The sequence below is a fragment of the Ovis canadensis genome, chromosome 13 (genome assembly GCF_042477335.2).
Source record: "Ovis canadensis isolate MfBH-ARS-UI-01 breed Bighorn chromosome 13, ARS-UI_OviCan_v2, whole genome shotgun sequence".
Lineage (NCBI taxonomy): Eukaryota > Metazoa > Chordata > Mammalia > Artiodactyla > Bovidae > Ovis > Ovis canadensis.
This window is the reverse complement of record NC_091257.1, coordinates 61580007-61602324: the sequence shown is the minus strand read 5'-3', so window position 1 is coordinate 61602324 and position 22318 is coordinate 61580007. Positions and strand designations below refer to the sequence as shown.

The 22318-nt window shown below is 45.1% G+C and overlaps 1 protein-coding gene and 1 non-coding gene across 8 annotated transcripts in view; one reads left to right on the top strand and one right to left on the bottom strand.

The window, feature by feature from the left end:
* The window catches only part of DIP2C (disco interacting protein 2 homolog C), a 308047-nt gene that overhangs the window by 175237 nt on the left and 110492 nt on the right, over positions 1-22318 (bottom strand). The window lies entirely within an intron of this gene.
* On the top strand, positions 7451-7522 carry TRNAC-GCA (transfer RNA cysteine (anticodon GCA)). The gene has a single exon. It is a non-coding gene; the product is annotated as a tRNA-Cys (tRNA).

The window sequence follows — 22318 nt, the reverse complement described above, 5'->3', positions numbered from 1 at the left end:
AAAAGAATCTAAAAAAGAGTGGATGTAACTACAACTGATTCACTGTGCTATACAGCAGGAAGCAACACAACACTGTAAATAAACTGTGTGCTAAGTTGCTTCAGTAGTGTCCAACTCTTTGTGACCTCATGGACTGTAGTCCGCCAGGCTCCATGGTCCATGGTATTCCCCAGGCAAGAATACTGGAGTGGACTGCCATGGCCTCCTCTAGGGGATCTTCCCCACCTAGGGATCAAACTCACATATCCTGCATTGGCAGAAATAAAAATTCACTTGCTGCTAAGTCGCTTCAGTCGTGTCCGACTCTGTGCGACCCCATAGACGGCAGCCCACCGGGCTCCCCGTCCCTGGGATTCTCCAGGCAAGAACACTTGAGTGGGTTGCCATTTCCTTCTCCAATGCATGAACGTGAAAAGTGAAAGTGAAGTTACTCAGTCGTGTCTGACTCTTAGTGACCCCATGGACTGCAGCCCACCAGGCTCCTCCGTCCATGGGATTTTCCAGGCAACATGAGTACTGGAGTGGGGTGCCATTGCCCTCTCCGAAAATTCACTTAGAGGGGAAAAATATCTAGGAGTCTCTCTCGAGTTAGGACTCACACATGCCTGTCCTGTGAACCTTTGCCAGATCTATGCACCTTTCCAGGAAAGCAGCTGTGCAAGTCCTGTTACCTATTTCTATGGGTATGGACATGGGCAACCCTGACAGTAACCTTGCAGGAAAAGACCTGCAAGGATTAAATGTGCCAAACTTTTTTTGCCATGGAGATGAAACTAACTATGATTGCATTTCTTGCCGCACTATCAAACTAAGGGCCATCTGGACAAAAGAAACTTTCTTTTGCATAGCACTCAGGTAACACCTACGTGTCCACTCTTTCTCTGTAGGAAGAAGAGCAGTTAGGTTGCTATGTAATACAGAAACTAAGAATACGGGTTATGAAACAGAACTGTGTCTAATACGCTCACATATACAATTTAAGATCCTATGAAGATGGAGCAAGGCCGATGAATCTTAGCATTAGTTACATGATTACACACATTAAATGCAGCATCCTCAACATTCTAAGAGAGCAATACCAGCCAAATAAGTTCTGAGTTTCTTTTTAAACTGAAATACAGTCTACAAACCACAAAATCTCTTTTAAAGTGTAAAATTCAGTAAGTTTTAGTATACTCACAAGGTCGTATAGCTCTCACCACTAATTCCAGAATGCTGATTACCACTCCCAAAAGAAACCCTATAGCCCCCAACAGTCACTTCTCATTCCTCCCTCCCCCAGTCCCTGGCAACACTCATCTACTTTGTCTCCACAGATTTACCAGGAGTTCTGGATCTTTAATATATGGGATTACACATTACATGACCTTTCCTGTCTGTCTTTCACCAAGCATGTTTCCAAGGTTCATCCCTTCTCAAGGCTGAATGCTATTTCATCACACGAATACAGCATATCTAGTTTCATCCATTCATCAGCTGGTAGGCATCTGGGTCATTTCTACTTCTCCACTATTATGAATAATGGTTCTGTGAACCTTCTTGCTTTTGTGTGGACATATGTTTTTCCTTTTCTTGAGCTTATACACCTAAGAGTGGAATTGCTGGGTCATATGGTAATTCTTCCCTGTTGTCTTCCCTCATGACTCAGAGGTAAGAATCCACCTGCCAGTGCAGATGCAGATTCGATCCCTGGGTGGGAGGAAATGGCAACCCATTCCAGTATTCTTGCCTGGAGAATTCCATGGACAGAGAAGCCAGGTAGGCTACAGTCCATGGGGTTGCAAAAGAGTCAGACACAACTTAGTGACTAAACAACAGCAACAAATGATAATTCTGTTTAACTTTTTGAGAAACTGCCAAACTTTTCCAAAGCATCTATATCCCATCGGCAGTGTATGAGAATTACAATTTCTCCACATCCCTTTCATCATTTGTCATTGTCCAATACTTTGATTACAGCCATCCTAGTGGGTATGAAGAGGTATTTCATAGTAGTTTTAAACTGCATTTCTATAATGACACATTATATTGCACATGTTTTCACGTACTTTTTAAACCAACTGTGTATCTTGTTTGGAGAATGTCTATTCAAATCCTTTGCCCATTTCTAAATTGGGTTAGTTTTCTTATTGCTCAGTTGTAAGAGCTCTATGTATTCTGAATATCAGACCCTTAACAGATATATAACTTGCAAATAATTTCTTCGACTCTGTGGGTTGTCTTTTCACTTTCTTGACGTCATTTGAAACGCACACATTTTAAGTTTTGATAAAAGTCCAATTTATTTTTTTCTTAGGTGACGTATCTTGAGAAACCATTGCCTAATTTAAGGTCAAAGATTTCCACCTATTTTTTTTTCCCCCCACTGCCGGGGCAGTGAGTAGTTTCAGCCCACAAGCTGACACTAAGAGCCCCCAAGCACTTCCATACACAGTTTAATCTGATTAAGAGGAATTACTGTTTTTACCGTTTTATAACTGAAAACTCAGATCCACAGAACTGATGAATATACTCTCCCAACAGAATCCCCAAAATATTTTTCAAAGAGAGAGATTATGCGCATGTATGTGTATATATATCTCTCTCTTCCCTGGCGGCTCAGATGGTAAAGCATCTGCCTGCAATGCGGGAGACCCGGGTTTGATTCCTGGGTCGGGAAGATCCCCTGGAGAAGGAAATGGCAATCTACTCCAGCGCTTTTGCCTGGAAAATCCCATGGACGGAGGAGCCTGATAGGCTACAGTCCATGGGGATGTAAAGAGTCGGACACGACTGAGAGACTTCACTTCACTTCACATGTGTATATACATGTACATGACATACATAAATACACATTTATGACATAAACAAAACCACACACTGACACGCCCCTCACTTGTGCAGGGATTTCAGGGCTCATTTCCCCACTTGCAACCACACCTCCACTCCCTGCTCTGCTTCTGCAGCTCCCTGGGTCTGGACTGCTCGTTCCCCCTTCAAACGCACTCCTTGTAGGGTGAGAGTGTGACTGTGGCTTACAGAGTGCTCTCATACGTGCTGCTGCCTGTCACGACACCCAAGGCCACTTCTCCCCACTCCCATGCCCGCACACACCGGCATCCCCTCCAGCACGTCTTCTCCAATCCACACGTGCCAGTCCGTGCCCCCAACAGGGGAGCAGGATGAGAGGGGGAAAGACAGTTGTGCTCAACTTCCAAAGCGCTGTTACCTGAAGCATCCAGGCTCTGAGGCCCACCGGTGAGCACACTGGAGGGTGCTGCGCTTCCAGAACACACCCAGAGAACAGGCAGTTGGTGGATGTTTGAGGGGGTTCTCAGGACGGCAAAGGTGGAGGTGTCCTCCAGAACCCTCAGACCCTGGATCAGCCACACCTGCACAGCTTGGCTGGGAGCTGAGTTGTATGTGACATTTTAATTGAAATGTTGTGCTTAACTTTGAAGAAACGTAGCAGATTAGGCCACTGTGTATACATTTAAAGCATGATGCAAATATAACACACCTCTGAGACCAGAGTACAGGCAGAAGGAAATACAGGGCAGCTCAACTCACTCAAAAAAATGTGAGTAAGGAAAAAATGATTGAGGATTAGAAACAAACAATCCTTATGGTTCATCTCTCTAGTTTCCACCCAGATGGGAATGGGGGAAAAGGAATGTAAATTATAGAGTCAGAAATGAAAACCATTCAACTGTACTTATTACTTGATGGAAAATAAGAAATCCATCAGGAAACACCATAAGCAATGGTTTCATCAATCCTCTAATTAAAAATCCACCTTTTTGCAAAGTTAAATCAATCATTTACGTATGCACACGTGTGTTTGTGTGTGTGTGTGTGTGTGTGTGTACACAAAGGTTTTTCATCACTGATTCACAACTCCCTACACGTGTTCTTAAACTCTGTGCTAATCACCCCCACTCTGAGGAACTTTGAACAACTAGATAAACTACCCACTTAACACGCTGAGAGGGGCACTAATAGTTGTTAGACTCTCCCCAAGAGCAAGTCACCCTGTTGGAAAGCATGACACACACATGCATGGATAAAGGCCCCACAATTAAAACTGAACTGTCTATGCTAGCAGACAGGAAATGTGGCACATGAAAGGGAAACGCTAAGACACTCAGACATCACCCAGGACCACCAAGCAAGAGGCAGTGCAGGCAGCTTGCTATCAAACACCAAGACTCTCCCAGAAGACCCTGAGGGGCCTGACCCCACGATGGGATGTTCCCTTTCTCACTGTCCTCCCTCCCACTCCTCAGGTGCAGATCTTCACCACAAAACAAAGCATCTGTGAGACAGATCACTAGCACAGCCACAGACAGGCAGACACAACAAGAACACCTGCCTTTAAGAGCAGGAGCCACATACACACTCAACACTGCAACCTTATCCAGCACCGGCCTCCCTTCCAGAGCCCTGCTGGCCTCGCAGGGCTCAAAGTCCATGACATTAAAAGTTCGCTTCCTCATCTGCACTAACTGCATTTCAGGTGCTCAGCACCATGCGCGGACAACTTAGAAACACATTCCCATCACTGTACAGAGTTCTATTGAGCACTACCATCCCATACACTGAAGCTACAGATGTTGGCCCTCTTCCCACATAAGATAATCAGAGCCGTTACACCATCCGATCTGCACAGACTTCATCTCAAGTGAGACAAGGATCTGCAGAGCATCCCCATTCCACTCCCACACTAAGGGTTAGCAGAAACCTGAACTTCTAAGCCCCTCAAATTCCAAGGCCCCTCCACTTGTCTATATATTTTTTTAATATCTTTAGCATCTGGGATAATCACAACAGATAATCAAACATCCTCGGGACATTTGTTAACAGGGAAGAAAGGCAACTCAGGCCCCTGACTCACACCCACCATCGCTTCCAGCTCCCTCAGCTTCCACCTCCCTGCCCAGGTACCAGCTCTTTCCTCTGTCCCCTTCCCTCCGTTAACCTTCTCGAAAGCTTTCTTGCTTTTAGGAGGGAAAGGACCTTCCTCTAATTTCCATGTGTGGGTGTTCTCAGGTGGAAGCAGCTGTGGCACGTCTGTGAGGGATCTGGGGCCTAGGGAAGGAGGGTGTGTCTTAGTGTGACACTATGGACCTTTGTCGGCAAAGTAATATCTTTGCTTTTTAATACACTAGGTTTGTCAGCTTTCGAAATCCAGCTTACACAGAACACTGCAGAAGTTTGAGTTCAAAATTTTAAGGATGGCATGATGATTCAGAATTCACATAAAATTTCAAGTCACTACCTGTATTTTTCATTTGTCCATTCATTCATTGAACAAGTGTCTCAAGTATTTGCACCCAATGCTGCAGAATTGAAGAGTAAGATTTGGTTCATACCTTCAAGAAAAAGATAGTACACACAAAAAATTATACACATACACACACTTATAACTACAATACAACACAGAACCAAAGAGAACCTTTAAAAGGTTACTTAGGAAGAACTCTAGGAAGAGGAGGAAGCAGTCACTTCCACTTGCAGTAGATAAGCACTGTTTCTTGGAGGAAGTAACATCTACAGTGAGACCTGCTTTTTGTTTAAATTTTGGTCTGATCAGATAATGAATTACCACATTCTAATGTCATCTATATAAAACACACCACTGTTAGGGGAGATTGTAAGTTACTACTGAATAACTTACATACTTCCTGCCACCTCAAGGTGACATTCCAGGGGTTCAGGGGAGTGGCAACGTGGGTTTCCCTTGCCATTGCCCTGAGGTCTTGAGAAACAGAAGGGGATGAGGCCCTGTGCATCCTTCCTCCTCCTGCTTCCCCACCGGGCAAGGGAACAGAGGATGTGCTGTTAGAAATGGTGCAGAACCAGGGCTCTCAGTGTGCAGACTAGACCCTTTCCACCCAAAAAAAGGAAGCACAACTTTGAGGAGAGACCGCCGTGGACTGACAGTTGGCAGAGAGGTTTTCCCTGAGAAGCGTGTGCCTCCAGAAGGCCAGTCAGAGCAAGAACCAAGAGCAAAGTGCCTAGGTGATTTCTGAAAACTGGGCACAGTGGAATGACAGTGGAGGGGAAGTACAAATGACATGACAGCCCCAGGACAGACAGGAACTGGGAGGGCTGGAGACCCCTGGGACATAGCAATTTCATCCTTTCCTAACTGGAAAACCTGGACAACTACTTTAGGCCTTAAAACCAGGACACAACATCCTGGCAGGGCTGTGATGGGACAGTGCTGACCTCGTGCCCAGACACCTCATTGTGCCTGGACACCCACGATGGCGACTGGGAATGATGTCCACACACGTTCTTATGCTGTATCACACAGGCAGATGGCCCTTCTTATGCATTAAAGACACATGCTCTGGGCTTCCTACTTAAAACATGGAGATCAAGGTACAGAAATGTCACAAAGAGATTGTAGACAAATATTTCCAGGATTGCATTTAATATATTTACCTTGGGTTTTTTGCATATTTTTCAAAATAATGACCTGTAATCAACTAGAGCAAATTCAACAAAGAAAATAAGGATAATGAATGCAGAAATGCATGCCCACTAAAGGTAAACCATGGCCTCTTTCCCCACATGATACTCAAATTTTAGTTTATGTTTACATCAATATTTCATTGCTGCTCACATTACCCCCTCACTGAGATGCATCCAGTTGAGCCTATTCCACATTCTTTCTTATTCTTAGTTTTTCTGTTGCACTTTCAAAATCCAACTATTTTATCAGAAATGCAAAATAATTAAAGAAACAAACATAAAAGTAAGATGCCAACAAGTCATGCAGTCACTTTCATGGCCTCCCCATCACTCTTCCTAGAAGCTATCAATCACACTGTCAAACTCCACCACCTTGACGTGAAGGGAGCTCACTCAGAATAGGCCTCTGAGGAAAGCGTCAGACTCCGGAAGGCAATAGTGCCTCAGCTTTGCAGTCAGCATCCCCCACTCCCACCCGGCCCTTTTTACTCCAGACTGCTGCTCAGGCTCTGCCCCAACCTGCCACTTCCTTCTCCCCCAGCTCAAGCCTCATGCATGTCCTCAACCCAACCAGACTCTCCCTGCGAAGAAGGTCCCTACAGCCAACCAACCACTGCCCATCTCCATGGATGATCTTCAGGAACTTGAACACACTCAGCCTGCTCAGGCTAATGTCAACCTTGTGCCCCAGAAAACTATCTCAGAAGTGACACCGCCATCCAGCTGGCACCCAGAGCACACCTGGGAGTCTCCCCAACGCCCTGCTGCCCTGCCACCAGGTAAACAGACGAATCTGCCCACCCGATGGCCCTCCTCTCGTGCCGATCTGGCCCTCCCGCAAGTCCACAGCTGCAACTCCCCTTCAGGACATCCTGTCTCCTGCCAGGGTCTCTGGGACAGGCCCCACCCAAGCCCCCACTCCCACTTTATTAAAAGTCCACTTTTTATTGTAACATCAAACAATTATAGAAAACCACCCCAAACCAGGGCTTCCCTGGTGGCTCAGATGGTAAAGCATCTGCCTGCAATGCAGGAGACCCAGGTTCAATTCCTGGGTCGGGAAGATCCCCTGGAGAAGGAAATGGCAATCCACTCCAGCGCTCTTGCCAGGAAAATCCCATGGATAGAGGAGCCTGATAGGCTACAGTCCATGGGACCCACAAAGAGTCAGACACGACTGAGCGACTTGACTTTACTTACCCCAAACCAATCTATGCCCTAATGAATTATTTTAAAGTGAACCTTCTAACCACAACCAAGATAAGAAACAAATCCTGTGACCCACCCCAAAAGCTCACACAAGGCCTGGCCCAGTCACAGCACCTTCCTTCCTCTCCCTGAGAAGCATCCTTATCTGATTTTTGCAATCAGCACCCAAATACCTGTCCATTTTCCCTTTCATTCTCTATGTTGTAGTCAGATTATATCAACTCCCCATTTAAAATCCTTCCAAGGCTCCACTTTAAGAAAATGCCCGAAGTCCTACACAGCAGAGGAGCCAGATGCAGGAAGGCCCCAGGACCCACTCCTGGAGCTCACTCTTGCATAGTGCCTCCCACATCATGACAGACCAGTGCTCTCTCACATCCTGGCTCTGGGGAAGCCAGCCGCCCCACAGTTGGGAAAGGCCAGGGATGAGGCCCTGAGGCCTACCACCAACAGCCCTGTGAGGGTACCATCCTGGAAATAGGATATCCAGCCCCAGGCAAGCCTTCAGATAAGCACAACCTGGTCAGCACTGGGACCACAACAAGAGGACCACAGCCAGAACCACCAGTGTAGCAAGGCTGCTATGAACCTATGACCTGCAGAAACGGTGTGACAATGAATACTGGTTGTCTGAAGGTAATCTGACACACAGCCACATTAACTGATACACACAGGCTCCAGGCTCTGTGTGACTGGCCCCTGCCCATCCTTCTAGTCTCATCCAGAATCACCCATTGAGCTCCCTTCATACTAGGAACACTACACTCCTCTTAGTACCTCAAAGCTTGCCAGATTTTTTTCCATAGGATATTTTAAAACATGATAAAACATTCACAATATAATGTTAAGCGAAAAAAAAAAGCAGTGTGCAAAGTACACCATATGATCCTACATGGGTAGGTATGCACCGCTACCCAGATCAAACTGCCAGCACCCAATGGATCATAGGAAAAAGAAAAGAATCTCAGAAAAACATCTACTTCTGCTTCACTGACTACACTAAAGCATTGATTGTGTGGATCACAACGAACTGTGGAAAATTCTTCAATAGATGGGAATACCAGACCACCTGACCTGCCTCCTGAGAGATCTGTAGGCAGGTCAAGAAGCAACAGTTAGAACCAGACATGGAACAACAGACTGGTTCCAAATTGGGAAAGGAGTACATCAAGGCTGTATGTTGTCACTGTTTATTTAACTTATATGCAGAGTACATCATGCAAAATACTGGGCTGGATGAAGCACAAGCTACAATCAAGATTGCCAGGAGAAATATCAATAACCTCAGATATGCAGATGACACCACCCTTATGACAGAAAGTGAAGAGGAATTAAAGAGCCTCTTGATGAAAGTGAAAGAGAAGAATGATAAAGCTGGCTTAAAGCTCAACATTCAGAAAACTAAGATCATGGCATCTGATCCCATCACTTCATAGCAAACAGATGGGGAAACAATGGAAACAGTAACAGACTTGACTTTATTGGGCTCCAAAATCACAGCAGATGGTGACTGCAGCCATGAAATGAAAAGACGCTTGCTCCTTGGAAGAAAAGCTATGACCAGCCTAGACAGCATATTAAAAAGCAGAGACATCACTTTGCCCACAATGGTCTGTACAGTCAAAGCTATGGTTTTTCCAGTAGTCACGTACGGATGTGAGAGTTGGACCATAAAGAAAGCTGAGCACAGAAGGACTGATGCCTTGGAACTGTGGTGCTGGAGAAGACTCTCTGAGAGTCCCCTGGACAGCAAGGAGATCAAGCCAGTCCATCCTAAAGGAAATCAGTCCTTCATTGGAAGGACTGATGTTGAAGCTGAAGCTTCAATACTTTAGCCACCTGATGCGAAGAACTGACAAACTGGAAAAGACCCTGATGCTGGGAAAGACTGAAGGCAGGAGGAGAAGGGGACAATAGAGGATGAGATGGCTGGATGGCATTACCAACTCGATGGATGTGAGTTTGAGCAAGCTCCGGGAGCTGATGATGGACAGGGAAGCCTGGCGTGCTGCAGTCCATGGGGTTGCAAAGAGTTGTACACGACTGATCGACTGAACTGAACTGATGCACAGATACACACACATCTGTGTGGAAATTCTCCAAACTCTAACCATTATATTTGGCTGCTCACTCCATCAAGACTGGTTGTTCCCCCTGTAGCCCACACATGCCATCACACATACCAGCCCTCCACCTGCCTCTCAGTACACCAGCTGTGCCTTCTCTCCATTAAATTTCCAGCAACCAGCAGTAAATATTTATTAAACCAAGGACTTGCCCATGGACAATCTGAAAAACTGTTGTTAAACAGGATCTAAAATTTTTATCAGAGACCATACTATTGTTTCCTCAGTGAATCCTGTGGAACTTCTAAACGTTTGGAAGGACTGTCACCAAGAAAACCAGAAGGCTCAGTGTAAGGCACTTGCGGCCACCGGAGCTCTAACGGAAGGCTCCAGATTCAGACGATGCAAGCATAAATAACAGTGACTTTGTTTTGACACTTGCCTTTTGTACTTAAAAGTGAAAAACAAGATATAAAAGTAGTCCACATAAAATTCCCTGTATTTCTGTAGTAACTGGGCTCTTTCCCTCTAGGTTTCCAGCCAAGTGTTAAGAAGGGACAGCTGGGATGTGTCAGAGTCTGGTCCCATGCCATAGTGGAAAGGGGACAGAGAGAGTCTACTAAAAGAGATGGAGAGAGACGGGCAGAGAGGGAGATGGAGAGGTGAAGAGGGAGAGGCAGAGATATAAAGAAAGACAGAGAGTTAGAGAGCTGAGGAGACAGGGAGAGAGACAGAGATGAAAAGGGAACGAGAGAGAGAGAGAGAGAGAGAGAGAGAGAGAGAGAGAGAGAGAGAGAGAACGCACGAGCAAGCAGCCTGAGGCAGGGAGAGCAAATGCTCCCGGGCAGCATTCCATCCCCGGGGGTGACCCAGGGCCGGCACCATTGTCAGCACAGCTGGATTACACACCAGGACTGAAGTAACAGAAGTGCTTCAGTTCAGTTCAGTTCAGTCGCTCAGTCGTGTCCGACTCTTTGCGACCCCATGAATCGCAGCACGCCAGGCCTCCCTGTCCATCACCAACTCCTGGAGTTCACTCAGACTCACGTCCATCGAGTCCGTGATGCCATCCAGCCATCTCATCCTCTGTCGTCCCCTTCTTCTCCTGCCCCCAATCCCTCCCAGCATCAAAGTCTTTTCCAATGAGTCAACTCTTCGCATGAGGTGGCCAAAGTACTGGAGTTTCAGCTTTAGCATCATTCCTTCCAAAGAAATCCCAGGGCTGATCTTCAGAATGGACTGGTTGGATCTCCTTGCAGTCCAAGGGACTCTCAAGAGTCTTCTCCAACAACACAGTTCAAAAGCATCAATTCGTCAGCTCTCAGCCTTCTTCACAGTCCAACCCTCACATCCATACATGACTACTGGAAAAACCATAGCCTTGACTAGACGGACCTTAGTCAGCAAAATGATGTCTCTGAGGAGCCTAATGCTTGAGATTAAGGTAGGTCTTGGTTTACTCTTTTCCTCATACAATTTTCTATAAATTGTAAAGATAATCCATGTTGTTCTAAGACATACTATTACAAAATATTAAATATAAAAAAAACCAAATCACACTTGAGAACTTGGGCCAGATGCTGGGGCTCCCTAACAATAGCAAACAGGACAAGAAAAACTCCCTTCGTTCTCTCTACCAAGAAATGGGCTCAGAGAAAATTACCAGGTTACAGAGCCAACACAAAACCCTGTACCTTCCTTATTGTTACTTGAAATGAGAAGGCGTGAGCCATCTGCATAATTTAATCTGTTATGCTTCATACAACACTAAGAATTTACCCCCAAATCTGACAATCTATTATTCAGAAATACGTGTAAAGAAAGATACAATTTTGTGCTTGTAAACTACCATATTACAGACAGTACTCATCTGCATGACTCTGTATTACTCTTGATCTATATTAATTTAAAGAGGTGAACCATCATAGCCCTCCTAGCATAAAAAAATCTGGGGAGGCTCTAAGCCCCTCTACCCAGGGCACACGGCCGTGGACAGGACACAGAGAGGGTGGGAGATGGGGGTGACTAGAGTTCAGAATTGGCCCTTGCAGCAAATGCATCAGTAGGACATGAGTGACCAGGAGATGGGTCACAGTAAGGCCCCTGTCATCTGTCAACATTTGGGTGAAAGATCTTCATTAGCAGAGGGGAGCTGGGGTAAATTACTGGTGTTCTATGAAATGACCCTTTACACAAAGATTCTTGGTACTGCTTTTTATTTACACATAATTCCAACAAGTTCTCACTATTTGGTTTGGCTTTTCATGAAAACATTTGTTTTCAGTGTTTACTCTAGATAACCTTTGCAGAGGGTTTATAAGGCCGTTTTCTTGGGGGGTTTTGCCCTATTAAACAGTTTTTTTTTCCACCTTCCATCATTTACACTATTCCAGAAGTGAGTATTCCTTTTAGATACACTGACACTATAACACACACATAGACACACATGCATTTCAAAGTCCTCAATTCATAATTTGGTTACTTATAAACCAGCAAAAATAGGGCAGCCTTAATACAAATAAAGCTTGAGCTCACACACAGAATTCTGGAAAATAGTTCTTTACTAAGAAATGACTGTGTCACTCATCCTTGTTTATCAGATGACCCTACGAATCTGTCACTATTACAGGACAGAGGACAGCTCTCAGAGTGTCACTGTTCTAGAGGAAGGAAGGAGCCAGGGAGGAGGAGGAAATAGAAACAATAAAAGATCAATACTGGTAATTGCTAGGGTTAAGAGGATGGTGCCTGGAGTTATCACTTCAGATTAAGTCCTCAAGACAACTCTTGAGCTGATGAAATTTAAAGACAAAACACCCAGAGCTTCAGACAAGGGGCAAGGGCAGGAACAAGCCTGGCTGGGCCCAAGCAAGGGTCAAGGGTCAAGGCATGGCCAGGCTCTGTCAGACCGCCATGGTCAAGGAAGTCACTCTTCCTCAATGTGAACCTGATACCTTAAGGTGTGTCACTGACACAGGTAAGCATAAGCTAACATTTCAGAGATCAATGATTTGCCAGATAGTTACCTGTATGGCATGAAGATGGTTAAGTCTCTCCCAGCTCTGAAACTCTGGGATATTCCTCTATCAACAAACGGTCACTCTACAGAAAGCACTTCAGCACAAAGAATTCCACTGCTATGCCAAGGTAGGAAAGCCCTAACTTTGTCTCTGGGAAATATTATTTTTCTAAGTTAACTGAGGCAACACTGGAACAAAATAATGACAAACATCAGATAACCCACTTGACCGATTTAACAGTTCCAGCTGGGTAACTCACTCCCCTTCGAGGTTGTCTTGTTACTGAGGTGAAGGAAAGAACCAGAATAAGCCCCAGCTTTGCCAGGAGAAGACTCAGCTATCCAGGAGCATTCACTGAGACCCTGAGGAGGTTACTTATCTCTTCAACTTCCTCCTTGGTAAGGAGAGTAAAGCACTGAACAAAACCTAGGATTTCCAACAGAGTCTGAAAGAGACTTTAAAGATTTTTAAAGTTAAATGGGAATTACACATTTGTATCTATGAGCTCACACCAGCTAAGTAAAATTTTTCCTCTTCTCTAGAATTATAATCGACTGGGTGCGATAGCACTGATCATATTTTATGCTGATCAGAAGATCTCAGGCAGTGATGTGTCTGGTCTGAAGCACCAGATGCTGGAGATGACAAGCAACTGGGAAAGCAGCCTAGCCTAGATGGCCTGGTGTTTATGGGGGAACTTCAGAAGCAAGAGCCAGAAGAGCACGTTCTGTGCTTCCTACACAAGGTGCTCAGCAAGGAGGGCAGCAGAACACACAAGGCTGCAGGAGGTCAGGACATGCCGGCTTCGGTGCTGCTTGGTGCACTGACTATCTTGAGCGGAAGGCACCCGAAGGGCAGCAGGTGCAGAGGGAGCTCTGCCTGAACCCCCTCATCTGCCAGAACACAGGGTCTCCATAGGAACTTAGTATCACAAGTCTCCTCCCCAGCAGCTTCACCACCAGGAAGACTGACTCTTGTCACAGGAGAGGAGCCTAGAAGTGGCCCCACACAGAGACAGACTCTGTCACAAACTGGCATGCTCTACCCATCCTCCCAAGCCCCTCACCTTCCCTAAAATTTCTTCCTCTGCCCTAAGAGTGACTCCCTACCTTCCCTTCGCCTGTTAGCGTGGTTTTCATGTGTGAATTCTAAGCCACCTCAGGAGTCACTCATTTCCCCCAGGGTACCCCTTATTTCTACTTGAGATATGAATGCTAATAAACTTATGTTTTTCTCTTGTTAATCTGTCTTCATCATAGGAGTCTCAGTTAAGAACTCAGAAGGGTAGAGGGAAAATCACTTTTCCTCCCCTACAGCATCAGCCAGAGACTTTTTAATTCAGGAGGAAACATATTAGCCCCAAAAAAGTGCCACTGTGCCAGAGCCCCAGATGCTCTGACATGGCCAGGATAACTGGCACCTTCATAGTAACAACAGCAAATCCTATACAAAGTTCCAGCAGCAGCCCAAAAGCCAAGATTTCAGTTTGTCCTTTGGGGAAAGTTCCAGCAGGAGAAATCCCCTAAACAAGATGAGCTCACGACTCTGCCAGTGAAGCGGCTCATGGTGTCTGTCCCTCCTGTCTTGGTGCCCACGCACCATGGTCCCTGGACCCTCCTGTCCCCACGCCCTCCAGCATGTTTAGCCCCACCTCAGGGGATCCCCTCACAGGGAGGCAGCAGACAAGCAAGTGTGGCTACAAGGCCTGTAGGAGCTGGGCCCCGGGTGTGCCAAATGGAAGCCTAGCCACACCAGAGGAAATAACCACTCACTGGACCAATGACCAGAGACACAGAAAACGTGAGACTCTTATCTATGCCCTTGACTAAATTCTCCTCCCTGTTGGCAGCCTCAGTCCACTCAGTGCCCCGTCTCTGTCATGACTAAGGCTTCTGGAATCCAGACAATTACCATTTTTGGAAGCTCAGAGCCCTGTGAGGCAAGTGGTTACTGAGCACCTACTGTGTGCACGGCACAGGCAGGGCTCCTTTGAGACTAACACCTGTGAGGAGAGGACACACACGCACAAAGGAAGGGCTCTGCCTCAGAGGCAACATCAGGAGGTGGAGCAGGAACTCAGGGAAGGGAGAGGCCTGGAAGACAAAGCAGTCAGTGGCTGGAACAGGATACAAACAGAAACAAAAAGCCACAGTGACATGTGAGTCCTACAAACACTAATCTTTTCAAGGAGAATACCTACCTCACTGTTAATTAAGAGTTGTCAAGATTTGAATTCTTGAACCACTTGACATACCAGCATGCAGGGTTCTCAAATGTCCCACTTCCTGGCAATCAGTCCTTGAATCAATCTTACTGAAGAAGAGCCACTGTTTCCTTGAAATGCTACTGGTTCCCAGGCCAGTTTTCACAGTAAACTTTCCCTTGCTAAAAAAATCAGTAAGTGACATATGTAAACACTCAATAACTTCCAAAACGATCAGCTAATTTAAGAAAATGTTAATTACTGGGGGGGCTCCCCTGGTGGCTCAGATGGTAAAGAATCTGCCTGCAATGCAGGAGACCTGGGTTTGATCCCTGGGTCCAGAAGATCCTTTGGAGAAAAGAATGGATACTCACTCTGATATTCTTGCCTGGAAAATTCCATGGGCAGACGCAGGCTACAGCCCATGGGGTTGCAAAGAGCTGGACACAACTGAGCAACTAACACACACTTTTACTACACCGGTTACTATCAACAACCACCACCAGTCACTTTCTGGTATTTTTTCATGTGTGTGTGTGTCCATTTTCTGAGGCAGGGATGGCTCACAAATGATAAGAGGAGGTAATTATGCTGCTGGATGAAAGTCTCCCAAAACAAGACTGACAACCAACCTCTGGTCAGGGGTTCCACCCCCTGGAGGAGACGTTCCTGCACAGGTCCAAGTGCACACATACTCTCGCTCATCTACTGGCAGACCCGCACCTCACAGGGCTTCTTATTTCAAAGTCTCAACACTAAAAGCTCTTAAACTTGACCAGCATCACAAAGTATTTGTCAAGGCTTGTTTTCGTATTTTTTTTTTCTTTAGCTTTTCCTGGAGATTACCATCTAACTATTGCAATGGGAGTACTCAGACAGAGGGGTGACAAGCTGGTGGCCCAGCGTTTACTTTAAATTTCCCCAGATCCTGCACCCAGAGCCTGGCTCACGTCCTAGTATTGTCCTTGGAATCACACTGAACCTGAAGACCATCTCCCTGAGAAGAGCATCTCTACAATTAAGTAACCACAATACCTAAAGATAAGCCCTTCTAGACTTCGTCTGCTGGGAAGGGCAGAATCCTCATTCCAAAGATGAGGGAAGATTCCACAGAAACAGGGTTGGAACTACTGGCAAGTTCATGAATCCTCTTCCCTCCTGAGAGACTCTCTGCTTTATTCTCTTCTAGACATTATCAAGACCACACACCCACACATTGCCACCAACACGAAGATGTCTTCACAATCTGCCAGGTCTTCTGAGGTATCTGAGGATACTTCTTGCTGCTGTCTGTGTCCCTGCCCACTTGTTAGGTCATGTGCTCTTTCTAATTACTTCTCTTAATGGACTGTGGCCAGAGAAACCAGACAATCAAGATTATTATAATTTGAAAATAAACAATAAACTGAAAGTTTAGTTCAGAAGGACATTACTTCAACAAAAATAAGTTTTACTGCATGAAATCAGTTACATCTTTTGTTACTCAAGTTTTCTTTTCCTTTCCCAAGGTTCTCAACAATAATCCTAAGAGTTAAGTCCCACTTACAAAAGGAGTGCAACAGGCTACTTTCTGATGTTGAGAATATAGAGAGGCATCAGAGAGCTAAAGAATTCTCTCTGGTCAACATCATCATCAACAGAATAAACTTTAAGAAGCAACAATTCTCCTGTCCAGAAAACTGAGCTCACTTGAGAACTACCGCAACAAATGTGCACTTGACAAAGTTCCTTATGCATATTTTTGCAATTGAATTATTTTAAGATCTACAAAGGTTCAAATTTTAAAGAAAATAAGTCACTTTTTTGTAAAGAAATGTGATTTATCATTTTTATAATTTGTTTCATGTATATGAAACATGAAGCAGGGGACTCCTACCTGATAAACTGTCAAATCTCTACCAAACACACAAAATTCCATTTTTAACAGTCACACTCATTTTTTTCACACTATATATGTATGTATATATTACGGCCGTAATTTTAAATTGGCATCCCCAGAGAACTTGTAAATTAAAACATCATTTAACTGCTAATGTTCTACTTTAAACATTTACAGCACAATCTGTATGAACAGTTTTGCAGAATTCCTCACTTAAATGTATTTCAAACCATTTTCTCTTGCTTCCAACTAGCTTTTCAAATTTTCATTAATAAATAGTCCACCCAGGAATATTCTAGAAGCTGAGAAGATTGAAGAGTGAATATAATCATGACAGACCAAGAAGACTACAATCAGCAGTGATGAACAAAAAAGAGCCATCTGGTGATTTTTGACTGCTTGTAAGGTATAAATACAGTCATGATTCACACAGACTTGTGTACAACCTTAGGAAAAGCCCACCACCTGGCACGGTCTGCACCAACCTGCAGGCATCTCCTGCTGAGACTCTTCTCACCTGCTGCCTGTGTACCACTAGGCCCCGGAACCCACTGGACACAGGTACACAGGGCACTGCCTCTGTACCAATCGTATCTACCACCCCAGTATTCAGATGTCCTTGTACTTCCCCAAATTCCATGTCAAACACTTAATTCAGCACACACATCACTCAGGGCTCACAGGCCACTGAGAGCAGCCAGACTGCTCTTCCTGGAGCTCCCCGCATGCTGGCTCTTCTCAAATGGACTGTTCTCAGGTCTGCTCTGGGGTTGCTGTTCTTTTCCCCATCTCAGATGAACATAAGCATTCATAAAGACTGAAAGCAGTGACTACTTTATATTTGCGCTTTCGTGACAGTAACAAACACTTTTCAAATTTACTGAATCCTAAAAAAAAAAAAACAACAAAAAACTCAGGCCAGTATCATCTGTATGTCTATCCCATAAACCTCCCCAAAAATAATCGAATTTACCAAACTAGGTTAAATCGATCGCCAGGAGAAAACGACAACACAACTATGTTAAACCTGTCTCGAAATCTAAGTTGAGGGTTAGCAAACTAGAGCCCGTAGCCAAAAAAAACAGGTGTCCAGGAGTCCCCAAACTGCTCAGTTACAGCTTATTCAAGCTTTGAAACAACGAAAGAATTGGTCCCTGTAAATTAGTCTGAGTGGACCTATTACAGGGAAAAGAATTTTCAAAGTTGAGAAAACACTAGTCAGTGCAGTTCACTCACTCAGTTGTGTCCAACTCTGCGACCCCATGGACTACAGCATGCCAGGTTTCCCTGTCCATCACCAACTCCTGGAGACTGCTCAAACTCATGTTCATTGAGTCTGTGATGACATCCAACCATATCATCCTGTCATTCCCTTCTCCTCCTGCCTTCAATCTTTCCCAGCATCAGGGTCTTTTCCAATGAGTCAGTTCTTCGCATCAGATGGCTAAAGCATTGGAGCTTCAGCTTCAGCATCAGTCCTTCCAATGAATATTCAGGACTGGTTTCCTTTAGGATTGACTGGTTGGATCTCCTTGCAGCCCAAGGGACTCTTCAAGAGTCTTCTCCAACAACACAGTTCAAAGGCATCAATTCTTCAGCACTCAGCTTTACTTATGGTCCAACTCTCACATCCATGCATCCTGGAAAACCCATAGTTTTGACTATACAAACCTTTGTGAGCAAAGTAATATCTCTGCTTTTTAATATGCTATCTAGTTTTGGCATAGCTTTTCTTCCAAGGAAAAGCTTTTCATTTCATGGCTGCAGTCACCATCTGTAGTGATTTTGGACCCCAAGAAAATAAAGTCTCTCACTGTTTTCACTGTTTTCCCAACTATTTGTCAAGAAGTGATGAGACCAGACGCCATTATCTTAGATTTTTGAATGCTGAGTTTTAAGACAGCTTTGTCACTCTTCCCTTTCACTTTCATCAAGAGGCTCTTTAATTCCTCTTCACTTTGTGCCCTATGGGTGCTGTCATCTGCATATCTGAAGTTATTGACATTTCTCAAGGCAATCTTGATTCCAGCTTGTGCTTCATCCAGCCTGGCATTTCACATGATGTACTCTGCATATAAGTTAAATAAGCAGGGTGACAATATACAGCCTTGAAGTACTCCTTTCCCAATTTGGAACCAGTCTGCTTTTTCACATCCGGTTCTAACTGTTGCTTCTTGACCTGCATATAGATTTCTCAGGAGGCAGGTCAGGTGGTCTGATATTCCCATCTCTTTCAGAATTTTCCACTGCTGCTGCTGTTGCCGCTGAGTCGCTTCAGTCGTGTCCAACTCTGTGCAACCCCATAGACGGCAGCCCACCAGGCTCTGCCGCTCCTGGGATTCTCCAGGCAAGAACACTGGAACAGATTGCCATTTCCTTCCCCAATGCATGAAAGTGAAACGTGAAAGTGAAGTCACTCAGTCGTGTCTGACTCTTTGCGACCCCATGGACGGCAGCCTACCAGGCTCCTCTGTCCATGGGATTTTCTAGGCAAGAGTACTGAAGTGAGGTGCCATTGCCTTCTCCGAGAATTTTCCACAGTTTATTGTAATTCACACAATTAAAGGTTTTAGCATAGGCATTGAAGCAGAAGTAGATGTTTTTCTGGAATCCTCCTGCTTTTTTCTATGATCTAACGGATGTTGGCAGTTTGATCTCTGGTTCCTCTGCCTTTTCTAAAACCAACATGAGCATCTGGAAGTTCTCAGTTCATGTACTGCTGAAGACTGGCTTGAAAAATTTTGAGCATTACTTTGCTAGCATTTGGGACTGGAATGAAAACTGACCATTTCCAGTCCTGGGGCCACTGCTGAGTTTTCCAAATTTGCTGGCTTACTGACTGTAACACATTCACAGCATCATCTTTTAGGATTTGAAATAGCTCAGCTGAATTCTATCACCCCCACTAGCTTTGTTCATAAGGCCCACTTGACTTCACATTCCAGGATGTCTGGCTCTAGGTGAGTGATCACACCACTGTGGTTATCTGGGTCATTAAGATCTTCCTTGTACAGTTCTTCTGTGTAGTCTTGTACCATCTAAAATGGAATCTGCTAGGATGTCCTCTAACTGATGATGGTAAAACTATGCATAGAACAAAAAGACTCAGATGAACAAGTTTATTATACAAAAAGCAAAAATGTAGGGTGTCGAAGGACCATAGTATTCATTGTATTGTTTACTAGCAGGTGTGCTGTTGGAACGATTTTGATCTCTCATGTTTTCTGGAAGGAACAGGATCATGTGAACTTCACTAACTCTGAGGACAAGACTACATTCAGGCTTTGGTCTCCACCCCTCAATCATGGATCCTGCTTCAGCCCACCTGTCCCACATGGCTGGGAAGTCCCACATGCAGTTAAGGGACCACCACAGGGCACCCTCATGTGTTTCCCCTCTCAGGTCTTGGTCCTCTTTAAACGCTATTACCCATACATATTGCCTAGTATTTTCTTTGAGGTGCAAAGAACTGTAATTCCACCTTGGCTAGAAGCTGAAGTCCCTCTAACAGATTAAGCTACAGGGTAGCCTAGAGCCAAGGGTACCAACTTAGAAGGAAGGCACTTGTGTTAAAACCTGTCACTTCACTTTGTCATCTATTGCAAGTGCCCTTTCAGCCTCAATTTCCTCATCTATAAAATGAAGACAATATTAGTATTTCCCTCTTGAGGTTTTTTTTGAGGATTTAGTGAGTCAATACACCTAACCACTGAGAACACTGCCCGACACAGAGTATTTGGACCAAATACTGGTGACATCCACCCATCTGCTTCGGCATTTCACAAGCATATAGGCAAAAACAAAAACACCAGGTATTTTCCAGCCTGACCTGATGGAAAACTCAAAACAACCAGGCAATACGGTCATTCTATTCTCTTTTTGACCTTCCCTTTTATCATATTCAAGCAAGATTACATCACAACTAGGTAAGCTCAACTGTCTACTGCAAAACCTTGAAAAGCAAAGCCTTTTTAAGGATGAATAGAATTTAAAAAAAAACACTTCTTTGATCCCCTTACCTGTCACAAATTTCACTTCTTCTATTGAAAGAAGGCATGAGGCTGCCGTACCTGCAGGTGTGGGACTGTGACATCACTCCTGGAGGTGGGGCAGTGGGGTGCGGCATCAGAGAAAGGGAGCTCAAGGACACCCCTACCTACCATGGGCAGCTGAGCCAGCTCAAGTCTGTATTCCACCCTGGTCAGCATCAGGCCCCCAAGTGCTCACAGCAGACAGAGTAGCATGTCTTCTGTCAACAGATCAGGCACGAACAATTGCAATCACATACTCTGTGCAGAGCAGCACTGAAGTATGTGCATGCCTCCAAGTGTGAAGAGAGTTTCATCCACTCAAGGACCAGTTCAGTTCACTTCACTCACTCGCTCATGTCCGACTCTTTGCGACCCCATGGTCTGCACCACACCAGGCTTCCCTATCCATTGTAGTAGATATAATGGTCATCTGAGTTAAATTCACCCATTCCAGTCCATTTGAGTTCACTGATCCTAAAATGTCGATGTTCACTCTTGCCATCTCCTGTTTGACCACTTCCAATTTACCTTGATTCATGGACCTAGCATTTCAGGTTCCTATCCAGCATTGTTCTTTATAGCATCAGACTTGACTTCCATCACCAGTCACAGCCACAACTAGGCGCTTTTTTGCTTTGCCTCTGTCTCTTCATTCTTTCTGGAGTTATTTCTCCACTCTTCTCCAGCATATTGGGCACCTATCGACCTGAGAAGTTCATCTTTCAGTGTCATATCTTTTGCCTTTTCATACTATTCATGGGGTTCTCAAGGCAAGAATACTGAAGTGGTTTGCCATTGCCTTCTCCAGTGGACCACGTTTTGTCAGAACTCTCCATTATGACCCATCCATCTTGGGTGGCCCTACACAGCATGGCTCATAGTTTCATTGAGTTAGACAAGGCTGTGGTCCATGTGATCAGTTTGATTAGTTTTCTGTGATGGTGGTTTTCATTCCTCTACCCTCTGATGGATAAGAATAAGAGGCTTATGGAAGCTTCCTGACAGGAGAGACTGACTTGGGAGGGGTGGGGTGGGGACTGGGTCTTGTTCTGATGGGCGGGGCCATGCTCAGTAACTCTTTAATACAATTTTCTGTTGATGGGTGGGGCTGTGTTCCCTCTCTGTTGTTTGATCTGAGACCAAACTATGGTCGAGGTAATGAAGATAATGGTGACCTCCTTCAGAAGGCCCTGTGCACTCACTGCTGCACTCAGTGCCCCTGACCTTGCAGCAGGCCACCACCAACCCACGCCTCTGTTGGAGACTCTTGAACACTCACATGCAAGTGTGGGTCAGTCTCTTGTAGGGTCACTGCTCTTTTCTCCTGGGTCCTGGGGTGCATAGGTTCTGTTTGTGCCCTCCAACAGTCTGTTTCCCCAGTCCTAAGTAAGTTCTGGTGACTCTATGGTGGGGTTAATGGCAACCTCCTCCATGAGGGCTTATGCCATACC